This window comes from Hibiscus syriacus, unplaced genomic scaffold, assembly GCF_006381635.1.
Source record: "Hibiscus syriacus cultivar Baekdansim isolate YM2019G1 unplaced genomic scaffold, ASM638163v2 tig00016066_pilon, whole genome shotgun sequence".
In the NCBI taxonomy this organism is placed as follows: Eukaryota; Viridiplantae; Streptophyta; class Magnoliopsida; order Malvales; family Malvaceae; genus Hibiscus; species Hibiscus syriacus.
In genome coordinates this window covers 170974-191295 of record NW_024062381.1, presented here as the reverse complement: position 1 = coordinate 191295, position 20322 = coordinate 170974, and the positions used below count along the sequence as shown (strand labels likewise).

General features: G+C 34.9%; 1 pseudogene; it reads right to left on the bottom strand.

Moving 5' to 3' along the window:
* Positions 1 to 899: 899 nt before the first annotated feature.
* Positions 900 to 20095, bottom strand: LOC120208231 (annotated as a pseudogene).
* Between the last annotated feature and the right edge of the window lie 227 nt (positions 20096 to 20322).

The following is a 20322-nucleotide window of genomic DNA, read 5'->3' as shown; positions in this document are numbered from 1 at the left end:
ACTTGGATAATAGAAGATCTACGACAGGGTATGTGTTTACTCTTGGTGGAGGGCCTATTTGCTGGAAGTCTACTGTTCAATCTGTCGTGGCACTATCTACAACTGAAGCTGAATACATGGCAGCGGCTGAAGCTGCAAAAGAAGCTTTATGGCTTACTGGTTTAGTGAAGGAGTTGGGTGTTCAACAAGGTGGAGTTCAGTTGCTTTGTGATAATCAAAGTGCTATTCACTTGGCTAAGAATCATGTGTATCGTGCTAGAACTAAACATATTGATGTAAGGTTCCACAAGATCATAGAGTTGGTTGCATCTGGAGAGGTTTTGTTTCAGAAGGTACATATGATGAGAATGCCGCTGATATGTTCACCAAGCCAGTTACGACAGACAAGTTCAAGCATTGCTTGGACTTGTTGAATGTTTCGAGTTGTTAAAGAAGCAAGGTAACTCAACCCACATTGAAGTTTCCAAGGGGCAGGATATTCGCCAAGGTGGAGATTTGTTATGTATGGCTCATAAAAAGTCTCGTTGTGGGGTTACGAATTATGTGGGTTGGGGGTGCGGGGGCGTAGCCCCCGCGGTACGGTACAGGGTTGATTTTGTAATTATGTACCAGGGTTTTCTATTATAAATAGAGATGTAACCTAGACCTAAAAGATTATTATTGAATAAAACTTCTAGCGCCGCCTAAGCACCGAGGACGTAAGCACATTGCCGAACCTCGTAAAATTCTCGTGTTCTTTCATTTTCTTTACCCGTTTTCGTCAACACATTACAATTATGAGATCATGTTACAGGATAAACAGAGGGACGAGGAATCCGAACTCCTTGATTTTTTATCTCAAATGTAACATACTGATACTCATGTCCAAGTCCGAGTAACATAGCCTATGAAAATTATGCTCAACTGTATTTCCTTTCGTAGTCGTCGTAAGCAGGTCGGGTTCTGAAGAAAAGCAGGAGACTGTAGATTAGTCCAAAGAAAGAAATGCAGCCCCACCATATGAATGTCTGCAGATAGCAGTCGCTTCCCATGCACACCATTGCCTCCTCCAACAGGTTTTCCTTGAGGCTACTGTTTTCGGCATTGGAGTTGTACACCAATGTCACAAGCAGACCATACAGTAGCGATCCGATGGGGATGTTGGTGACGAGGATGTTGTGGTTGACACTAACACTATTAGGCCCGAATAGCTCTGACGTGATGGAAACGGCCACCGAGAATACAAACCCGGATCTTAATCCGATCATGGCCGTGGCAGCATGCAGTGCTGCCCCACTACCTGATGCAATAAGTAAAAAGAAGGCTATTTGGGTTGGCACTACTGCAACTGCTAGCCACCCAGTCCTTGCAAAACACACCTTGTTGCATTGAGAAAACATTTAAGCTTTCATCATTTCTTTTGTCAAAGCCAACATGGAATCATGGAACTCTAAAGCTTTTACATCAGAATTTATTAATAGATTATAAAGCAATTTTGGTACACAATTGCTTCCTTTGGAGTTCTTAAAATGTATATATTCTATTACTACATATTTTTAATACTGTCCATGCAAAGGGATGTACCACTGCTAAGGGTGCTGAAGCAAGCCTGTAATCAGAATTAATTCTATTTCGCAGTAAATACATACTCACGCAGGAACTCCGGGGTGGCTGAAAGCAAGCGACTGAAGAATGAGAAAGAAGAGTAAAGAGTCACGAGGATACTAATCCGGGACTAGTATCCGAGTGATTCGGCAATCTGACCTAGATTATTACTGTAACCCAGCCCTATTATCCCACCACATAAATAAGCCACATAATATAGCCAGAAATCCGACTGGCAGACTAGCAATGTTGCAGTGTGTTCTTCACCTAGCACTTTTAGCCTGCCTTTCTCTATTATCATTCCAAAACACCCTTCCTTGTGGAGTGATCAAGGTCATCAGGATCAACCAAGCTGAACGTGGATTTGTCTAGAGAAAAGGCAGTATGAGAGGTATGACAAGCCCAGTTTCTACCACAAACAATGCTCGAAAAATACAAAGGTAGGAGCAAAAGGACTAAGGCACCCACCAGGAGGACACGTGCCCTTGACGCCTTAGATGAAAGTGAATTCAAAAGGAGAAGATATAAGCCAGTGAAAACAGCTAAACAATTGAGAATAACAAAAACGAAAGAGTCCCAACTATTAACGCCTATTGACTGTAGCTCCGAAGGCGGTTGGCAGACAATAGGTACAACGGCTAGGCTTGAAGCAAAAAAAGGTACGAGTGCTTTTAAGAGGAGATAGAGGGTGTCATCGTTGGGGTTTATCGCATTGTCTATTAGAGTACAAAGTGCAGCACTTATGCCATTGAAACTGATGGTGAGGGACAAAGCTAGTGCCCTGTTGATTGGAAAATTTCTGATGCATAAAACATAGCAAACTATGTTGAACCAACATATGCTACAACCGGCTACCAAACACAGAAGAAATACCTGCCTCAAAACTTGATTTACATAAGTGACCAGGCTAAACAATTCACAGATAGATATCAGATATTAATATCAAGTAATGGAGATGAGTCGTTACTTGCCCCCCACTGCAAGAAAGGTAGGTTAGACCCTTAGAATGAAAGGTTGTTGACTTGGTCGACAGACACTAATGAAAAGAAAGTCATGAACTTGGTGGCTATGTATGGTTCGATATACTAATCAATCCTTCACACATTATATCCAATAAATCCCTAAACTTTTAACTTATTTTAAAATTAAGCACAAAGTTTTCAAAAATTACATTTTAGTCACTAAACCTGATTTTGAGATATTACAAATCTCCCTTCCTTTTAATAAAATTCGTCCTCAAATTTTCACTATACACATCGATAAGAACATATCTTCTAGTGTTCTTATATTACTTTCTTTACTTAGTCTTTCCTATTTACAGCGGGCAAACTTACCGTTTTCCCCACTCAATTCTTCATATATATCCGACCTTTATAAATCCATATATTGTTACTCATTATATAGATAGAAATCCAATCCTTACTCCTCAATATCATAACTCAATTGATTTCTTTCCTTATTCTCTAATTGCTTTGCCACATAAACCAAACCTTTACTCATTTCTTATTCCTTGTCTGTACTACAATACACATGATCTTTTTATATTACCTTACGCAAAGGTTGTTTCATACATCAACAAGTGCCAACAAGCCTAAAGTTGTTTTCAACACTTTGATTGTGGATAGGGAAGGTTGTTAGTATATTGTAGTAAGAACCCCTTTCACTGCATTCCAATGCTTGTGCAATGTCTGGTCTTGTGCATATCATAGCGAACATTAAACTTTCCACTGCTAATGCATATGGTACTCGAGACATCTACATCCTCTCTTGTTCACTGTCAAGACTCATACTAGATGCTATTTTGAAGTTAATAAGAAGAGGGTAGAAATTTGTAACAACTATTTCTAGTATACATTTCCGTACACAAGTCACAGAAGTCACATGACTTTTAAAACATTTCCGCTTTTGAAAAGCAAAAAAAATTTGTTTTTATTCATAAAACATTTTATTTTAATAATAATAAATCGTTTATTAACTTTTAGTACATAAAATAATCTTAAAGTTCTAACATACTAAATATTACAACATTATAAGTTTCATACGTTCCAGAGCATCATCATATAATTATTACATGCCATCTAATAATATCAAAAATAGATATATTTGTCATACAATTACTGATGAGGCAACCTTTGATTGATGATGTCAGTTGTCCTCCTTACTCCGCTTGTACTAATACCTACGCGTGAAATCAACACACGCTAAGTATTTACTTAGTGAGGTATAATAATAAGAATGAGTTGTAACCAAAACATAAGCATATCATAAAATATTAAAATACGAATTTAAATCGTATAAATCATAGTAGTACTTAATACTGGCTTGGTAAACCAAGTTTCTTTCACATAACCTGCGAAACAACGTTCAGTATGCACAACACACTTATCAATTAATATTTTTCCCAAATTATCCTTTTATTTGCCCAATGTATGTTAAATGAGAATGTATGGTACATGAGTTGCGCCTAAGTGCCAAAATGGAAATTAACAAACTTATTATGAATTCCATGGATTTCACACATAGTGCCGATACGGCAATTCACAAACTCATTATGAATTTCGTGGGTTGCACACATAGTGCCAATACGGTAATTCACAAACTCATTATGAATCTCGTGGGTTGCACATATAGTGTCGATACAGTAATTCACAAACTCATTATGAATTCTGTGGGTTGCACACAGTGTCGATACTGCAATTTACAAACTCATTATGAATTCTGTGGGTTGCACACATAGTGCTGATACGGTAATTCAAAAACTAATTATGAATTTCGTGGATTGCACACATAGTGTCGATAGTACACATAATACTAATACAAAAATGCAACATATGCATTAAACAAAATGCATCTATGACTCTCAATGCACATAAAATAGGCCTTTAATATCAAAATCGCAGATTTAACATTTATAGTTGTTAAAAATATATTCATAAACTCATTATGAATTCCATGGGTTGCACACATAGTGCCGACACAGTAATTCAAAAACTCATTATGAATTCCTTGTATTGCACACATAGTGTCGATAATACACATAGTATTAATACAAAAATGCAACATATGCATTTAACAAAATGTACCTATGACTCTCAATGCACATACAATAGGCCTTTAATATCAAATTCACAAATTTAACATTTATAGTTATTAAAACAATATAAGAGTTTATCCATTTGTTTTAGAGCAGTTCATACTCTAAAATTATTCGTAAAAATCAGTTCAAAATACTGTAAAACATACTTTTATCAAATCATTCGAGGTTGACTCATCACAAGTCATCCTCAACTTATATAAGTACATAATAATGTACTCACCTGGTATGCCTCACTATTATGCCCTAATGTAGTCTGACTATTCTGCGACTTTATCCTTGCATTTCTGTTTGCTTAACTCAGGAGCTTGATTACGATCTACACAAGTATCCATAATCACACATACAAATATGATGTTAGTATACTTACTAACATTTATCCAAAGTAATAATACTCAAAAGTACTATTAATTTCGAATTCTATTAAAATTCACCCTAACTTAACATTTCAGACGGAATAGTATCGATATCCCTCCTATAGTATCGATTCTTCTCTTCTATGGTACTAATACCCACTTCGGTATCGACACCATTCTAGCATTCTGGAATTTCATTTTTGATTATGGTATCAATACCTTCCTCTTGGTATCGATACCCACACCTTAGTATCGATACTTATTTAAATTAGTATCGATATTATTCATTCGAATCCTCCAATTTAACTTAATAGTATCGGTATTGTTCTTCCAGTATCGGTACTCTTACCCATATTTTACCTTTTTTACTTCGAATTTTACACAAATTTCACCTAAATCTCTTACTTTAATCTCCAACCCTAGCATTAAAATCATTATCACTTATCTAAACTAACTTACATCCATTAATCTCCTTATAAAATCCAAAATCTCCAAAGAACACTCACAACTAAGAATTACACCAAATTTCCAAGCATGTATTTAATCACTTAAAAACTCAAATCACTGACATTATTTCATCAAATCACTTAAAAACTCATTTTATTAAATCACTAATCTCTTAGTTTTAATCATCCTTGAGCTTTCCTTAAGCTTCTATATCACTTAAGGCTTTAAAACCAACCCAAAAATGAAAGAAAAAACCAACTTGAAGAAATCTTACCTTTGTTATGGAGGTTACAAGGACGACGGGAAAAAGAAGAAAAGAACTAAGTTTTCAGCTTATCTTATTTCCCTTTTTTAACCTTAATAAATATCCCAAATAAAATAAATATTAAATTCATTTCCTTCTAAAAGACCATAATGACCATCCATTCTTTCATTCTTAATAATAAGTCTTAACACAATTTCCTAAATAAATCCATGTACTTTTCAATTTATTCAAATTAAACCTTTAAATTTTAAATCCTTTCAATATAGTCACTGACCCGATGTTTGGGGTATTACAATTCTCCTCCTTAAGAAAATTCGTCCTCGAATTTAAAGACCTACCTGATGCGAAGAGGTGTTGAAACTGCTTCCTCATGTCCTCCTCTCTTTCCCAAGTACCTTCCTCGACTTTATGATTTTGCCAAAGTACTTTAACTGGAGGAATCTTCTTGTTATACAGTTCTTTGTTTTCTCAATCCAAGATCCACACTGGTTCTTCTTTGTAAGTCAAATCTGGTCGGATCTCTATTTGCTCTGGTGTGATGATATGCGATGGATCTGATCGATACTTCCTGAGCATCGACACGTGAAAAACATTATGGCTCTTGTCCATATCATGGCGGTAAAGTTAACTGATAAGCTACTGGTATAACCCTTTTTAAAATCTCATAAGGTCAATAAATCTTAGACTCAGCTTTCCTTTGCACCTAAACCGCAATATTTTCTTCCAAGGTGATACTTTCATAAATACCTTATATCCCACTTGATATTCAATATCTTTTATCTTCAAATCACCATAAGACTTTTGTCGATCAGAAGCTATCTTAAGATTATATTGGATACCTTTCACTTTATCTTCCATTTCTTTCATTAAATTCACGCTAACAAGATCTCGATCTTTTAGCTCAAACCAATTTAATGGTGTTCGACAGTTCCTCCCATACAAGGCTTCATAGGGAGCCATTTTAATACTCGATCGGTATCTGTTATTATAGGTAAATTCTGCTAAAGGCAAATATCTTTCCCATGATCCTTTAAATTCAATCACGCATGCCTTAGTATATCCTCCAATACCTCAATAGTTCGCTCTGATTTACCATCTATCTGCGGATGAAAAGTTATGCTGAAATTCAATCGAGTACCCAATGTCTCGTGTAAAGAATTCCAGAATCCAGAAGTAAACCTTGGATCTCGGTCAGATACTATCGATACAGGTATTCCATGCAACCAAACTATTTCTTTTATATACAACTTTGTATATTTATTTATCGAGTAATCTACTCGAACTGGAATAAAGTGAGTTGTATTGGTCAATTTGTCCACAATTACCCATATTGAGTCCTTTTTACTGGTGTCAAAGGTAGCCCTGAAAAAATCCATAGTAACTCATTCCCACTTCACTCAAGAATAGATATCGGTTACAGTAATCCGGAAGGCACTTGATGTTCAACTTTTACTTACTGACATGTCAGGCATTTTGCAACAAACTCTAATATAGCTCTTTTTATGCTAGGCCACCAATAATAACTCTTTATATCCTGATACATCTTATTTACACCTGGATGCATCGTCAAAAGTCTATAATATGCCTCGGAGAGAATATCTTTCTTCATTTTTTATTATCTGGAATGCAAAGTCTTCCACGATAATATAAACATCCATCATATCTGATTTCGAAGTCTTTAGTCTCACCTTTCTCTACTTGTGCAATTCTTGCCAAACATTTTTCATCTTTTCCTTGCAGCTCTTTTATCCGATCCAATAGTATCAGCTTTAGCTTTAACTTAAGCTCTATAATCAAGGTTTCATTTTCCTTTAATGATATACGTGCATCCAAAGCTCGTAAAGCTGCAAATTCTTTCGGCTAAGTGCATCAGCTACCACATTAGTCTTCCCTGGATGATAATCGATAATCACATCATAATCCTTTAACAGGTCGATCCATCTTCTCTGCTCAAGTTCAGTTCTTTTTAAGTCAACAAGTACTTTAGACTTTTGTGATCTGTATAAATATGACACCACTTACCGTATATATAATGACGCCAATTCTTCAAAGCAATCACGATCGCTACTAATTCAAAGTCATGTGTTGGGTAATTTCTCTCATGAGTCTTCAGCTGTCTCGAGGCATAAGCCACAATTTTCCCTTATTGCATAAGCACACATCCCAATCCATTATGAGATGCATCACTAAAAACTACATAGTCTTTACCCGACTCAGTTTGTACAAGCACATGTGCCTCTGTTACAATCCTCTTTAACATTTCAAAACTTCTTGATCAATCGCTCTCTGCGAATTAGTAGATTTAAACATCTATTAGGGTATACATAATAATAATAACAATTCAAGTTAGTAAGGAGTGACATCAATCATATTCTAATGACACCATATCAGTAACATAGACATCTTAGTGCCATGTAAACCCTTTTTAAAATAAAATACACCTGGTTTCGACCAAGAATCGGCTAAACCTGTAGCTCTAATACCAATAAATGTAACACTCATTTCCCGTATATGTTTCCATACACAAGTCACATATGTTACATGACTTTTAAAATATTTCCGCTTTTGAAAACTAGTAAAAATTTGTTTCTATTCATAAACATTTTAATTTAATAATAATAAAACGTTCATTAACTTTCATTACATAAAATAATCTTAAAGTTCTAACATACTAAATATTACAACATTATAAGTTTCATACGTTCCAGAGCATCATCATATAATTATTACATGCCATCTAATAATATCAAAAGTAGACATATTTGTCATATAACTATTGATGAGGCAACCTATGATTGATGATGTCAGCTACCCTCCTTACTCCGCTCGTACTAATACCTAAGCGTGAAATCAACACACACTAAGTATTCACTTAGTAAGGCATAATAATAAGAATATGATGTAACCAAAACATAAAATATCATAAAATATTAAAATGCAAATTTAAATCGTATAAATCAAAGTAGTACTTAATACTACTTGGTAAACCAAGTTTATTTCACATAACCTGCTAAACAACGTTCAGTATGCCGAACACACTTTTCAATTAGTATTTTTCCCAAATTATCCTTTTATTTCCCCAATGTATGTTAAATGAGAATGCATGGTACATGAGTTGCACCTAAGTGCCAAAATGGAAATTCACAAACTTATTATGAATTCCATGGATTGCACACATAATGTCGATACTGTAATTCACAAAGTCATTATGAATTTCGTGGGTTGCACATATAGTGTTGTTATGGCAATTCACAAACTCATTATGAACTCTATAGGCTGCACACATACTGCCGATACGATAATTAACAAACTCATTATGAATTTCGTGGGTTGCACACATAGTGTTGATATGGTAATTCACAAACTCATTATGAATTTCGTGGGTTGCACACATATTGCCGATACGATAATTCAAAAACCCATTATGAATTTCGTGGATTGCACACATAGTGCCGATAGTACACATAATACTAATACAAAAATACAACATATGCATTTAACAAAATGCACCTATGACTCTCATTGAACATACAATAGGCCTTTAATATCAAATTCGCAGATTAACATTTATAGTCATTAAAACGATATAAGAGTTCATCCATTTGTTTTAGAGTAGTTTGTAATCTAAAATTATTCGTACAAATCATTTCAAAATATTGTAAAACATAATTATATCAAATCATTTGAGGTTGACTCATCGCAAGTCATCCTCAACTTGTACAAGTACATAATAATGCACTCACCTGGTATGCCTCATTATTATGCCCTAATGTAATCTGACTATTCTGCGACTTTATCCTTTCCTTTTTGTTTGCTTGACTCAGGAGCTTGATTACGATCTACACAAGTATCCATAATCACACATACAAATATGATGTTAGTATACTTACTAACATTTATCCAAAGTAATAATACTCAAAAGTACTATTAATTTCAAATTATATTAAAATTCACCCTAACTTAACATTTCAAACTGAATAGTATCGATACCCCTTCTATAGTATCTATACTTCTTTTCTATGGTACCGATACCCACTTTGGTATCGATACCATTCTAGCATTCTGAATTTCATTTTTGATTGCGTTATCGATTCCTTCCTCTTGGTATCAATAACTACACCTTAGTATCGATACTTCTTTAAATCTGTATCTATATTGTTCATCTGAATCCTCTAATTTAACCTTATAGTATCGGTGTTGTTCTTCCAATACCGATACCCTTACCCATATTTTACACATTTTACTTCGAATTTTACACAAATTTCACCTAAATCTCTTACTATTATCTCCAACATACCATTAAACTCATTATCACTTATCTAAACTAGCTTACATCTATAAATCTCCTTATAACATCCATAATCTCCAAAGAACACTCAAAACTAAGAATTACAGCAAATTTCCAAGCATGTTTTAATCACTTCTAAGACTTTCAATCTCTTATTTACTTCTTTGACAAGTTAAATATTCTTTTAAACTCCACTAACTGACCTTATTTTATCAAATCACTTAAAACCTCATTTTATTAAATCACTAATAAATCACTAATCTTTTAGTTTTAATTATCCTTGAACTTTCCTTATGTCTCTATATCACTTAAGGCTTCAAAACCAACCCAAAAACGAAAGAAAAAACCAACTTAAAGAAATCTTACCTTTGCTATGGAGGGTACGGGGATGACGAGAAGAAGAAGAAAAGAACTAAGTTTTCAGCTTATCATATTTCCCCTTTTTAACCTTAATAAATATCTCAAATAAAATGAATATTAAATTCATTTCCTTCTAAAAGACTATAATGCCCCTCCATTCTTCCATTCTTAATAATAAGTCTTAACATAATTTCCTAAATAAATCCATGTACTTTTCAATTTATTTAAATTAAACCTCCAAATTTTAAATCATTTCACTATAGTCACTGACCCGATGTTTGGGGTATTACAAAATTGGTTTACAGTCTTGCATATTGAATCGTGACAAGATCTTCTTCAAGTAATTCTTGCCTGAAAGCCAAATCTTTTTATTACTTATGTCTCGGTGAATTTGCATCCCTAGAATCTTATTTATTGGTCCCAAGTCCTTCATTTTAAATTCCTCAGCTATTTGTGCCTTCAAATCTTCAATATGATCTTTTTTGGGCCCTACAACCAATATGGCATCCACATACAATAGCAATATAACAAAATCGTTATCACCAAACCTCTTGAAATAATCATAAAAGTTTGCATTAAGTATGTTGTATCTAAGGCACATAATGAAGGAATCAAATCTCTTATACCAACACATTGGCACCTTCTTTAAACCATATAGAGATTTTTTCAACGTGTAAACCAAGTTCTTTTCTTTTTCTTTAAATCTTTTAGGCTGGAGCATGTAAATCTCTTCTTCAAGATCTTCATGAAGAAAAGTTGTTTTAACATCTAGTTGCTTTAGATGTAAGTTCAATGTAGCACGTATTGCCAAGACTACTCGAACCGTAGTTAGTCGAACCACAGGAGAAAAGATTTCATTGAAATTAATACATTCTTTTTTAGCATATCCTTTGACCACCAGTCTTGCACAAAACATTTCCACTTGATCGTAACCATTTTGCTTGATTTTGAAGACCCATTTGTTACCAGTTGGCTTCCTTCCTTGTGGTAGTGCCACAAGGTCCCAAGTATTATTTTTGTGAAGGGTTTCAATTTCTTCTTCCATCTTCGTCATCCATTGTGAAGCGTATGAGTTGTTTATTGCCTCTTGGAATGTTGATGACTCACTATCATTTTTTAAAAGACAATATGCAGTATTTCCTTTCATAACTTAATATGAGTGCCAATTGGGGCATCTTTTTACACGATCTACAGATATTTATGCTGACCAGAGATCCTACAGATATTTCAGTTAGTAATTGACAATAAGCTTTGAGTTCAGATGGAAATATTTCGGATGACTGAGTTCAGGAGATCAGAATAAGTTGTCTAGTGTGTTCCCACAAAACCAGTGAAAATATATAGATCTTTTAAAACCATAGTAGTCCCTCCAACCAAACGCCAATGTAGTTCTCCATAACTACATAACCTAAGGGAGTACCTTGGGTCCTGCGAGGCTACCCAAGAAAATTCTCGAGGCCACGGAGGCCTACCCAAGAAAATCTAAGGGTCGCAGAGACTACCCAAGGGTAGCCTTAGGCCCGTAAGGAATTATCAGTAAGTGCAGAACCTATAAAAGAAATTAACCGTAGTGACTAAACCTATAAGAGTCTTTATACCAGATCCCAGAGTATCCCAAATAAAACATTTTAATTCAGTAAACAGATATATCAAAAATCAGAACAGAGATCAGAAATCATAAATCAAAGAAAATATCCTGGTGATAAGGGAACACACTAGAGGTTTCAGATATTATTCGAAGATACTGGATAATCTTATCAACAGAGAAACACGAATCTTTAGTATACCAATAGAATAACGGAAGATAGAATCATTATCGGAAGAGTTCATTAGCAGACGGAATCATCAGTTATTCATAATATGATTCATCAGGATCATAAAGTATTCGGACTTTTTTCGGATGTTCTAAGTAATCAGAAGGGTATTCAGAAATCCTTTGCATATGAGTTACTTGTGTTTTTAGATATGACCGGAGTGATTCTATTATTCAGGAAAAACCAGGGCATTTTGGGTATTAGGTTCTTAGAGAATTCATAGTGATTTGAGCTGATAAGGGAGAAACGAAGATTCAGAGCATTTACAATCAATGTTGATCGATCATATTATCGAACAACTCGAGCTGAACAACTTCAAGAACTGATGCTTGCTGACTAGTCAATTCATTGCCCTTCTGGGGTATTCACTTTTTCATACCAAAAATTCTTGTCCATATATCATTTTCAGAACCATCGTTGAATAGATATTAATAATGGTCTTTGTTTCTTTTCCACGTTTCAACGATATTAGGAAATGTCGACGTACTTAATTCGTAGTTTATGACCCATAAGGACAGTACATCATGTAAGTTCACCAGCATTCCCAGACTAATCCAAATCACTTATTTAATCCTCGGTCATTGAGGTTACTTAATTCATTTAGTAGTCAAGTCTATCACGGTTACTTCAGAGTTTTTTAGAGTAATTCGGACGTTTTTGAATTTCATATACACTTCGTACTTCTATTCAGTTCAATTTAGTCATTTTGGTGCTCAGTGTTATTTCAGTCATTTCAGAGCTTGAGGATAACCAATCATCCTAGGCTTGGTGATATCCTTGGGTCATTTACATTCTAGGGGTATTTTAGTTATTTTATAGATCCAGGGTATTTCAATATTTTTCTTCCGTCCGATCTTATTATTTAATTCAAACTTCTAATATATTCTACTAGCCATCTTGGGTTTAGAAATCGGCTATCCAGATTTTCTAAGCAAAACTGGCATTTTTTCTATGCACATCAGTAGTTATATCGGATCAATATGTCATTTCAAGAGTTATTATCCAACTTTCAGTGACAATTCTTATCTTTTTTACAATATAAGGGTATTTTTGTAATTTTACCTAATCGAAGTATTCTCATAATTTCTCATCCAAATACCTTTGGCATTTAACCTTTAATGAGATAAACTATAATTTACAGATCCAGACATTGATTACTTTATCATTTAATCACAGAACTTGTAATTTAATTCTAATGGTCCTCCACTTTCTTATATTAGTCATCTGAGACATATTCATTTACCGAATTTTTACTGTATTCGGATCGAGTGTAGGAATTAATTAACTACATAGATAAGACCAAACATTTTCTTATTCATGCATTTACCACTACCAACATGTTCCATAAAGCATGAAAAGGAAGTAATGTATTACCTCAATTTTCGTGCCATATCGATCAACAAATAAATCTCCATTCAATCACCCTCGATCTTTAATTCAATGTCCAGTACTTTCTCAGATATATATCAACAGAAATTTCATAAAAAATAAAGTTTAATTGGGAAAAACGGATCGAATCGGTAGGTTAATTAGTGAAAAATAGTTTACCGGGTTCGAATTTGGCGAAACGAACCTAAAATGAACTCATGACGTCGAAAAACGTCAGGATATATGTTCCCAAAAAAATTCAACGGTAATCAACGCGGGTCAGCGGTCAACGGATCAACGGCTCGATCAGCTCGCTCCAGGTGCGGTTCAGTCTAGGCGGCTGAGTTAGGCTCAGACCGGTCCAGCTGGTTCAGACCGATCCAGTCGGTCAACATACTCTCTAGTTGGCAGACGACGACCACGTGTAGGGGGTGGCTCGTGCGGAAGCTCCGGTCGTCGATTCATCGTGAAATTTTCCAGATTTTAGATCTACACCCCGGGAGTCTCGTGCAAGTGTTATTTTTCAATGTAACATAAAGGATTTTAGAATTTTAAAACGTATGAACCTCTCCAACGGTTGCTAGCGAGTGACGATACCAGAACAACAACAACACGATGATTTCGGTCAGGTTCTGAGCGCACGGTGATGGTGAGTCTGATGGTGCAGACGATGTAATGAATGGGTTGACAGATCGATCGGAATCGAAGAAAAATAAACGACGATCGAGTTAAAATCGAAAAAGTTTCCGGTTGTGTTTTAAGGCAAACGGTGCGATTCACGACGGGATAGAGGTCAGGTTTTGTTCACCATTCGATGGTGAGTCTATTGGTGGTGTCAGAGCGACGAACGGGGGTCGGACGGTGGAGAATCGAGGCTATAAATGGGGGTCGACGGGGAAGGAAAATTGGGGAAAATTGGGGTTGCTTTCTTTCAAGTTTGAAACCAGAAACAAAACATATATTCTCTCTGCCGATACAAAATGGGCAAATTTGGGTTCAAGTCCCTTAATTTTCTTAGACTTCTTAAAATGGTCTACCAGCTTCGCGATTTTACACTTTAATCCTCAATATCTTCCAAAATATCACTTTAATTCAATATTTTATAATTTCTAAAACTTAGCCCCTAAATTGGGGTGTGACAATTCTCCTTCTTTATCTATTCTGAAACACTTGATCTTATTTCCATAATCAAGTTTCACTAACACTCTTAAGGCCTTGAAAGTTGAAAACATATATGATTTCTTCTTAATAGGATACACCCAACATCTCCTGGATTAGTAATCAATAAATGAGATAAAGTACTTTACTCCACCTAGGGATGTAACCGATGCTTTCCATATGTCAAAATGAACCAATTGTAGAACACTTTTACCTTTAGAATTTGATTTGTTAAATTTTAACCGATGATGCTCACATGTTATACAATGCTCACACAAAGGAAGAGATACCTTTGTTAAGCCTGGAAGTAGCTTTTTCTTCACAAGGACTTTCATTCCTTGTTCTGACATGAGTCCAAGTTTCTGATACCATAGCATAATAAAATCTGAATTACATGAGGCAACATAGGCTTATGCATCTAGCAAAGTCTCTCTTATCAACATGTATAAATTCACATCTATCATTTCACCTTTCATCACCACAAGTGTTCCATGAAACGCCTTTATGATTCATTTTTGTGTTTCATCTTTCTTGCATTATTATCCAATAGTCCATAGGATAATAATTTTTTCAAGCTTTCATGTACCGCACATCTCGAACAACTTTAATTGTTCCGTCATGCATCTTCAGTTTGATGGTTCCAATACCAACAATCTCTATGGCATGATCATTGCAACTATACACAGATCCTTATGAGACAAGTTCAAATGATGGAATCATTCTCTTCTTGAGGTCATGTGATATGTTGTTCCCGAATCGATAAGTCATATATCTACAAATCTATTTCTACCTTCCATGGAGGTTGTCGCTTCACAACGTATAACATCTCCATCATCTAAAGTGTTTGTGATATTGCCTTGTGAATTGGAGTTTTTAGCTAGACTCCAACATTCCTTCCTTAAGTGACCCTTTTTTCCACAATTATAGTACTTTAAATTCTTCTTGCTTCTCGATTTTGATCTACCATGTTTGTGACTACTACTTTGGTTATGTTCTGTTGATCTCTCTCTCATCATTGTCAACGCCTCTACTTGTTGCAGATTCACTTGTCTATCTTCCTTGCTCTTGCATCGATTGTCTTTTTTTGAAATAGTAGTTGCAATGTCATCGAAGACTAGACTGCTGACATTACTGTTTATCAAGTTGATGATAAATTGATCATACAAATTCGATAGACTTTGAAGTAGAAGCTCTGCACATTCTTGTTCTCCTATTATACAACTTAAAGATGAAAGGTAAGAAAATAGAGTATACAACGTGTTTAAGTGCTCTGTCATCCGAAGAGTGTATAATTTCCTCTTAAGGAAAATTTTATTGTACAACGATATGGCCTCGTACAATTTGGTGAGATGATCCCAAATCTCTTTAGCTATCTTCTTCTCCTCGATGCTTGACAATACTTCATCTGCTAATGCTAGATGAAGGTTTTCCATAGAATTCTCGTCCATCTTGTTCCATTTATTATCATCTGTAAAATCTGTCGGCCTTTCATTAATAGTCGCTAGACAACCATCTTTCCTCAGGATAGCTTTTATCTTCAATTTTCACAATGGAAAATTTCTCCCACTAAACTTTTCAATATCAAATTTCGTTGCCATGGCTTTTACCACGGATAGCTCACACTATTTCACTATCATGAATAGTTCCATGGAACCTTCGAAGAATGGGTAATACCTTCTTACTTTCTTATGTTGGAGGATTCACCTTCTGGTGGCAACCACAAAGACAATAAGTAGATATTACATACTCAGATCAGGCTCTGATACCAATTGTTACTAAATTCGACTATTAGATAGAGCAAAATCGTAACTGATAAATTGAGAAAATAAAAATGAAGATTAAGAAGACACAAATTTTACATGGAAAACCCCTAAATAATATATTGTAAAAACCACAGGAAAATGTAAAATAATTTCACTATGAGAAAGTATGAATTACAACTTCTCTCGATTTAACAAAGAGAAAACAATAACAAATCTTTCTTGATAAAAGGAGAAAACGATTCTCAAGAATATTCTCTAATATCTCCAGTAATGGAAGAAAGTTGGAATGATTTTGGGATGATTATAAATGGTAAAAAGTTAGGTTATTTATAGTTGAAGCTTAGGGATTAATATTGTAAATAGCCTAAAGTTAAGGACTAATTGATTAATTTTCCCTTTGCCAATTTTCAAACAAATTGCAGCAGTAATTTTTAAAATTCACCACTATAAAATTCGGTGCATTAATGCACCTAAAACTACCTCATTTTTTACTTTCAACATATATTTGATTACTACCGAAATTTAATATTGTCCATGCAAAGGGATATACCACTGCTAAGGGTGGTAAATCAAGCCTATAAACATAATCAATATTATTTTGCAGTAAATACATACTTACGCAGGAACTCCGGGGCTGTTGAAAGCAAGCGACCGTAGAATGAGAAACAAGAGTAAAGAGTCACGAGGATACTGATTCGGGAGTAGTATCCTAGTGATTCAACAATTTGGCCTAATTTATTGCTATAAACCAGCCCTATTATCCCACCATAGAAATAGGCCACATAATATAGCCAGAAATCCCAATAGTAGACTAACAATGTTGCAGTGTGTTCTTCACCTAGCACTTTTAGCCCTCTTTCTCTACAATCATTCTAAAACACCCTTTCTTGTGTTGTTACAGGAAATGGATTGACAGTTGAGCTATCAATTTGATAATTTCCAATCAATTCCTTGTGGAGCTTATCAAGGTCATCAAGATCAACCAAGCTGAATATGGAGTCATCGAGAGAAAAAGTTGTATGGAATGTATGACTAGCTCAGTTCCTACCACAAATAATGCCCGAAAAACACAAAGGTAGGAGCAAAAGGATTAAGGCACCCACTAGGAGGATACATGCCCTTAATGCCTAAAATGAAAGTGAATTCAAAAGGAGAAGATATAGGCTAGAGAAAACGGCTAAACCATTGCTGATAACAAAAATGAAGGATTTCCAACAGTAACGCCTATTGATTGACACTCCGAAGCCGATTGGAAGACAATGGGGACAACGGTTGTTGGGATCGTCGGTGCACCCCACGGCGCAGTGGAAACAAAAACTACATGGTCTTACCAGCGATCCAAGTACACAAAACCGAAATCGAGAGGAAAGGATACGAATACTTACAATGGGTTCCTTGAAAAACAACAAAGACATCAGTGACTAATGGTGATCACGAACGGTTCGAATCATAAGCCTCCACGAAAACACGTCTTGGTCTCTACTTAGTTCACCCGATTGAGAGCAAAATTTACTTTTCCCAAAATCAGTTTTGAGAAAAATGGTTGAAGAAAACGGCTGATATACATACCTTTAAATATATCAGTTACTCTAACATATTAGGGATTTTAAGTTATTTCAAATTAATAAAAAAAACTTATTTAATTAATTCAAATTAAATATACATTAAAGACTTATAATAAGAATTACAATCTTTAATGTTTATTTAAAATCTTATTTAATTATTCTGAATTAAATATCAACTAAAAGAGTTGTAATCAAAATTACATTCTTTTAATGTTTACTTACTATATTCGGATAATTAAAATCATATGTATATCAAATATACATATATTAACTCTAGATATATTTTAGTAACATACAACAAATTGTACATCTTTGTTCATTTTAATCCTAAGGTGTGACCCTGTAGGTTCTTGTAACGTTAGTGGTAATTATTAGAACAATTATAATATTACACACAATGAGTGACATCTAGCAATATATCATTGTCACCTAAGTTACAAGAAATTATGATTCGACATATCATCTTCGTGATTAACTCTTTTATGTATTACATCCTTTTGTCCTTTATATCTAGAATAGGCACAAGTCTTGGAATAGTCACACTTGTATAGCCCATCTATTGTTTCTTGATATCTAGAGTATACTATAATTAACGAATAATTTGTGATATCTTATATCAACTTATTCGAGCATGGCCATGCATTTCTAGTCTCACTCAATCAAGTGGTTTGTGATATACTTCCTATTATGTAGGAAGGACAAATCCTATCTTAATCATACACACCCACTACATATATCGAGATATATTCAATAACAGTCTTTATAGTGCAACCAATTACGGAGCATGTTTAACTGTATCAAAACATACAACAATATATGTTGGGATGACATTGATCTCAAGTCTAAGGATCATACATATAGTCATCACCATGAGCAATGTTGTGACCGTTACATAATAATCCAAGACATATGCTCATGATGGGTCAATCCAATACATTCTTCTCTAACAATATAATCATGTATCAATTCTGACATCTCTATGTCAAAGACAACTCGTTGTCATCAATCAATAACATGTTAGTCTTAAGCGTATTATTATTGTCTATGCCCATAATAATAATTGACTATGGATCTTTTAATAATGTTATTATACGGATTTTATTATCATTCAGTTTACGTTAAACATAAATATATAACTGAAAATAATAGTGACAATGCCTTTATTCAATAAAATAGGTAAATAAATATATTATTACAATCATCATATGATTGGTCTTTTGGCATACTCTAACAACGGCTAGGCTTGAAAGCAAGAAGAGGTACGAGTGCGTTTAAGATGAGATAGAGGGTGTCATCGTCGGGGTTTATCGCATTGGTTATCAGAGTATAAAGTGCAACACTTAGGCCATTGAAACTGATGGCGAGGAACAACGCTAGTTCCCTGTTGATAGGAAATTTCTTATGCATAAAACATAGTAAATCGTGTTGAACCAACAGATGCTACAACCAGCTACCAAACACAGAAGAAACACCTGCCACAAATTCATATTTACACAACTGAGCAGGCTAAACAATTACCAGATAGATATCAAATGTTAATATCAAGTAATGGAGATTAGTTGTTACTTGCCCCCACTGCAAGAAAGGTAGGTTAGAATGAAAGGTTGCTGACTCGGCCAACATACATTAATAAAAAGAAAGTCATGAACTTGGTGGTTATGCATGTTATGATCTGGAGTACTGAGGTTCACTGGTTTATTAAGTAAAAAAAATGAAAAAACTTATGAGGAAATAAGGTAAGGCAATGAGTTGTTTAATTAGGAGCCATTGAAGACCATATCCGAAAACCTTGAAGAAAGAAGAGATGAACAAAACAAGCCAGAGTGGCAAGCATATCAAAGACACACCGCAACACCAACTGAAAGCGTTCCCATGTCGGAAGCAACAGACAGATAATTCAACTGAACCTGTGATATCCCGATAACCGACTTCAATGTGGAAGAGTAGGAGGAGAAGTTAAAGTTGGTGCCTGTAAAAGCTTGTATCCATGTGGTTGCAATAAGTATCATCCATTTTCTTGATTGTCCCACCATTGTTGTTTCCCCGCAAAACTTCTTCAGTTCTAGCAGAAGGAGAAGGAGAGATGTACAAAAGACTAGAAACTTGGATTGCTTTTCCCAAATGGGAGGGTTTGGTTTTTGGATAGGGGAGGCTAATTAATAGCAACTGTCCATTTTAATTTTGGCAAAATGTTTTGGTGGATATTTAGGAACATAATACCTCTGTACCGTTCTTGCCCCTGCTCCAAAACATGCCATCT